The sequence below is a fragment of the Aptenodytes forsteri genome, unplaced genomic scaffold (genome assembly GCF_000699145.1).
Source record: "Aptenodytes forsteri isolate BGI_AS27 unplaced genomic scaffold, ASM69914v1 Scaffold151, whole genome shotgun sequence".
Taxonomy (NCBI): Eukaryota; Metazoa; Chordata; class Aves; order Sphenisciformes; family Spheniscidae; genus Aptenodytes; species Aptenodytes forsteri.
The window spans coordinates 1,799,440-1,805,730 of record NW_008795939.1 but is presented as its reverse complement, the minus strand read 5'-3'; positions in this window follow the sequence as shown (position 1 = coordinate 1,805,730).

The window sequence follows — 6,291 nt, the reverse complement described above, 5'->3', positions numbered from 1 at the left end:
ATTGGGGGCAGGAAAGAAAAATCTGTCAAGGACAAGAAAGGCAAGGCTGCAACATGATGATGTAATGCATGCTAGGAGAGCATGAACTCTCAGCTCTCCAGACCCAGGTGAACAGGGATAACGGAAAGGTAACCTCACACGCTGCTTTGACATAATCTGATGACTGGGCAATATTTTTCACATCACCCCAAAATATGCATATAATCCATAAAAGCCTAACGTTGACCATTTTCTGAAGAAAGGATTGCTGACTCCATGTCCATATATAGGGTCACTGTACATTAATCCATTAAACACAGAAATAGAAGCAGAATGCATTCAGTGGTTCTCAAAATCCATTTAATGTTTAAAAGTTTCAATGCTGAAATACACTAAAAGTTCAAAACTGCCTGGACTCCTGTGAGACAGCAGGAAGTTTACATTGCAACTAAAAAATTTACTTGAAGCACATCATCTCGACTATTTCCATTCTGAATAATAACCAGAGAAGAATTATTCTTCCCATTCCTTAAGAAGGAAAAGTGTATTTAGAGAACAACCCTGGTTGCTCATCAGATGAAAACACACTGCCGTTGAAGTAGAGTTTTCTATAGTTTTAGAAGAATAAACATATATACAGTAGCTATTTGTTGAAATCAGTCTCTGCTAAACGCATTAATCTTTTTATATAGTAATTCCATAGCTACTAAAAGAGGTGTGTACCTCTTACTCATGAATGTGGCTCCTAAGGAAAGTGTAAAGAAATTAAAACTGTTTCACAATATGTGGTATCTAAACTTCTGATTCCCTGTGCTTGCTGAGTCTGCAGTACAATAACAGCATGCAAACCAACTTCAATACATAATTGAAGATTAAAAGAGAAATGGTGTCTTTACCCCTTCAGAGCAGCCAGGAAATTCGCAGTATACGAAGTGAAAAAGAGAAGTTCAAAATCTTATTTACACTCTGAAAATAAGTTAAAAATCTTTTTTGAGTTTTTGCCCTAGACAATATTTTTGTGCTGCTCAGTTTACTCACTTTTGCCAAAGTACAGGAATGTTAATAGGGTCAATATAAAGAACATTAAACTAAAGATATATTATATTCATTTTAAATTATTTTTCTTTCTTTTGGCCTTTTACCCTTCAGTACGGCTTTCCTCATCCTACTTAATGCACCTTGAACTTGTAAAATTAAATTGGTTTATATAGTTTTCTTGCATGATAGAATATAAATCATTCTACAATGTTAATTTCCAAACAGTGATACTTTCGCTTTTATCAAAATTATGTGACAAAAATCCCCTTTTCAACTCAATATTTACTTTTGAAAAGCTAAAGTTTTGAAAAATGTGGAATAGCATTTATTGCAGCTAAGAAATCTTGAGTCAAAGACTTAACTCAAAGAACTGGATTTATTCAGTAATGCGTGCCAGAGGCTAAATAGTGACTTTCATTAATGGTGGTGTAAGGGCTGGGAGAACTTTCTTTACTTTCAGGGACATGGACTGCATCTTGGGTAGCAAGAAGGCATGCTAAATCCGTTCTCCTTATCTTCTAATATTATTAGCAGACTCCTAACATTGCAGTAAGCACTGAAACCTGGTTAGAGAAATTGAAAGGCGGGGTAAAATGGTAAGCTGTGTGTTTTCATACAGTCATCACTCCTTAGAGGGAAATCCTTGTTCTTCTTATACTGGGGGTGAACGTAAGGCAGGCTGTGTCATGTGCGTGGGTGACTTCTTCCTCGTTATAACTCTGGCTTTCAGCACTTAGACCAGCCCACACATTTTCTTGTGAAACCATCCGATTAATTTTTTGGAAGCTAAGAAAGTTTTGGATCCAATGCTGCAAATGAACTGGTGGACTTTAAGTTACTGAGATTAACGTGGTTCCTATGAATAAAGCGCACTAAGAAATGTTGTATTCTTATCAGGGGTATAGCTTGTTATCTAGCTGCAATGTGACTATAAGGTATAGTTGTGTGAAAACGCTTTGTTCAGGCCCAGCTCTGTCAGTTCAAGCCATATTATTGCACTCATTCCATGTTTATTGCAAGCTAGAAAGATGTTGCCACAACACGTGGGACAAACAGCCTTATGGCTACATCCATGTAGCAAATGTTGCAGGTGGGCCTCAAGACTAAGTCACTCCCTTGCAGAAAGTGAGGGGTGACTAGGTAGCACTCACATCTCAAACCTAATAAAAAGGCGTAAACGCAACTTAATGATGGCATAGGACTTTACAAGAGTTCTCCGAGGGAGTTTTCTCCCCAAATAATTTGTCATGGGTTTGCCATGGAAAAAAATATTCCTTACTGCTAGTTCATAGATTTCAATGAGAAAGGGAACATTGCCTAGGAAAAATTACTTTAATTTCAAGTACCTGCCTAAGCCATTCTGTACTGTGTAAGTTTGCAAATCCAGCTTCCAGTATATGAGAGGCCCTAAACTGCTATCCTTCCTGCAGAAAAACTTTCTGTGGACTTTAACAGCGGTTTTCCTGCCACATCCCAAGTGAGTTTCTTGTAAGTGGAATTGCAAGAAGTTTGCATGTAATGAATCAAGCAGAAATAAACAAAGTAAGACCATGAATCCAAACCACCAACGCCTATAAAAGAACTAAATAAAATGGGACTTTGGCAATGTTAAAGAAGAATGTAAAGACTTCATTGAAAAACAGTTTGGAACATGCAAAACTCTTGTTTTGTGAGAGAGCTACACATAAATCAACATACAAATCATTGTATAATACATAGTATCATAAATTCTCTTAATGTGCTTACTAGCTACAACATATACCTACGGTCATTAATGACTAATTTAGAAAGTTGTAGGTAGGGAGTGTTTTAAAAACTTACTGAGACAGGGTCACTTGATAGCACTTGTAAAACACAAGAACATAAACCGTGTGTCATGCTGTTACTTTCTTCTACCAGTAAAACCTGGCTTAACGCCATAATCAAAAGTTTTAAGCAGAGAGAACTTGGTGCCAATTCAACTGAAAACCTCACCGAGTTTATCTTTTTGAAAGATGAGAAGAGCACTTGTTACACAGTGCACTTAAATACATGTACTGATGTAAGATTCACTCTGAGGCATTTTGAACTGATTGATTTATCAGTTTAACACCTTTATTTTTGTGAGTGTGTGTGTGCGTGCATGCGTGTGTGTGAGTACACAGCTGACAAAGCATGGTGACCTAGTAACTTGGTCCCAAAATAAACCGCAATAAGTTGCAGTGCTAGGCACAACTCTCTTGGTCTTCAGCTATAGTCATTCCAGACAGGAAACCTGTGGGGTTACATACAAAATGGCCTCAGGATTGGACCCTTTATTAAAGGTCCTCTGGCACTGATAAATCTCTGTATTAAGGTTATGACTTGACTATAAAAAAGTCACCAGAGTCTGAAAGTGGGTTAGAAAATCTTAGCTGGAAAACAGAATTTCTTTTTCACCTATCCTGTAAAATACATATATAAGCACACTGTTCTGTTCATTTCAGACTTTAGACTTTGATTGTAAACAAAGGCAGACTAGTTCGGAATTAATAGGACTGAAATAACCAGTTGCTTTTCTTGATAAGAGGAGAAAAAGCATGGATGTGATGTTTTGCAACCCCTGGCTCCTCTATGGTATTTCATAAGGGTTTTTCTACACCAGTCAAAACTCAGCACACTTACCGTGCATATAAAACTGCCTAAATATTTCTTGCAGTCGATTAACTTATGAGAAATCTTTAGCAAGATGTGTAAAACATTTAAAAGCTACCTTCTCCACTTGCTAGATAATAGTACAGGTTATATAACTTACCATAAAAGATTTTTCAAAAAAAGAAGGAAAAAACAAGGAACTTTAAATACAAAACAGCCTATATTTAAAGACCCATCAAGGCTGTGTCAGAAGTGACAAAAGGCAGGAAAATAAAATGACATTGACATTCTGATCTTAATTCACATCATTTAAAAGTGGCAAGTTATAGCACGCTTTCTCTTAAACTTCTGGGTTTCATGGATCTTGCCAGAACGCTGTGCAAAAATACAGTGATTAGTTACATAAAGAGTTAAGTATATAGACATATACATCTTGCTAAAGCTTAGCAAACCAAACTCTGCCCTACTCCTCCCACACAAATTCTCTGAAGACTAACGGGCAAGCAAGAGTGAACAGTGCTGAAGCTTCGACGAGCAACGCTGGTAAATTGCCCTCCAAAAGAAGAAGAGGGACTGCTTTGACCAAAAAGCTGTACGCGTTTGCCTTCTAAGGTGTTGAATACCTTTCCGTCTGGGGGTCTGTACCTCATGCCAAACTCATGCAGGGCGACAAGGAACAAAGAATCCTGCTGCTATTTTCAGAATTCAGTTTCTTCAGATATAGTGCCTATTTTATAACTGGACTCGTCCTTCTTCAGGTTGCAGATTTGATGGTAAAATCCGCTGAGCTCACCCAGCATGTTTCCAGAGATGCTTGTGGCTCTGCAGAGTGAGTTGTTCTGTTCTTGCACAGCTTTCAAGCACTTGGGCGACAGGCATTTAAGCATCTGCAGATTTGGCAGCCATTCTTCTGAATGTCAAAACTTGATCCTGGCACATGGTGAACGTCCTCTGTTTCAGAGGAGTTGGAAGTGCTCCGCTGCCTAGTGAAGGGTGCTCATGACCCATCTTTCAAAAGCATTTTTGGTGCTGGAAGATTTAGACACATAGGAAGCAGTGTTTTCGTAATTAAGCAGGTGTTTCATCTCCAAATCTTTAAACAATATTTAGAGGTCTAAATCCCACTGGAACACTGATTATGAACTTGGTAAATAGGAAAATTCCAGTGGAAACGAAATATGCAAGTAGGCTGAAGGCTGAGTATTGCGATACCTAACACGTAGATGGGTTTGGTCGTATAAAAACAGAAGGTGAGAAGGACATATTTTGGTCCATTTCCCAGTGGACCACTTGCCATTTTAAGCAAAACAAATGCTTCAAAGGGATTCAGAATTAGTTGCCACAAACCGCTCCAGATGCTAGCAGTTACAGCACTCACCATGGAGGAAGCAGATTTTGGTTATAAACTCTGCTTCAGAAAGAGGAGGAATTTCCATCCCGCGCCTCCTGCAGCTCCAAGCCCTAGGTAGTGGCAGAAGACGGATGCCATTACCCGCTTCATCAGCACCACACTACACTGCTTCAGAGTCCTGAGCTCCTGACTACTGGACCAGGCCTCGGAGGTCACATAAGCAAGGCAAAACCTCGACAGCAAAACCCAGGTGGCATGTCCCATCAAGGCCTCAAGGTGCTTGGCAGCTGCAGGCCTTAGCCAGAGATCTGTGGGCAGTAAAAAGAATTTACGACCAAAAATCTAAGTATATCTAAATTAGCTACCATCGTTAGGGCACTAATTGCTGAGTGCAAGTTTTGAGACTATAGATTTGGAATACAGGCATCAAAAATGACGTGACTAAACCTCATCTATTTTGCATGCAAGTTTAAACTGCAGCTCATCAGGAATACAAACTGCTTGAAGGCAAATCTAAGCATGACAGGCACAGAGAGAAAAAAAAGTCTGAGCCTATCCTTCACGTGTGCGTCACCGCACGGCATTGTCTGCAGTGGGGCTCAGGAGAAGAATTGATCTGGGGTCTTTTCAGGACACAGCACCACTAGGTGCAGAATTGTTTTTTTGGGGCAATCGGGCATTCACGTTACGGCTTGCCAGTGGCAGCAGTGCAGCAGGCATGCGACGTGCAGGCCTGGGAAGACATTTCCTGGAGCCTGCTCCCCAGCCTGCAGACCACAAGCTGCTTGTGAGCCACGGCTGCCGTTACCTGTCCCTTCCCTTCCATGGGTGATTTCCAGCTGCGTTTATTGCACCTACAGAAACGGGGCCCTTGGGACCCAGCCGCCCTCCTCCCAAATGACGCCGGCAGAAAATGCCCCGTCGAATGTCAACGTACCTTCACAATATATCATTTAAAGGTCAAGTCCTTAAGCCTTACTCTTGCGACTAACACCCTCCCCCCCACTGCAACCGCTTCCCAGAGGGGACCCAGCCGCCCTCCTCCCAAATGACGCCGGCAGAAAATGCCCCGTCGAATGTCAACGTACCTTCCCAATATATCATTTAAAGGTCAAGTCCTTAAGCCTTACTCTTGCGACTAACACCCTCCCCCCCACTGCAACTGCTTCCCAGAGTAAAGACCGAGTCCGTTAAGTAAAGCCGGCAGGAAAAAAAGGCCTTAAATCACGTCGCATTCAGCGACTACAACACGGCACCGCTCCGCCTGCCCAGGCCGCGCCGCGGGGACCGGCGGGACCGGGCACGGGGGG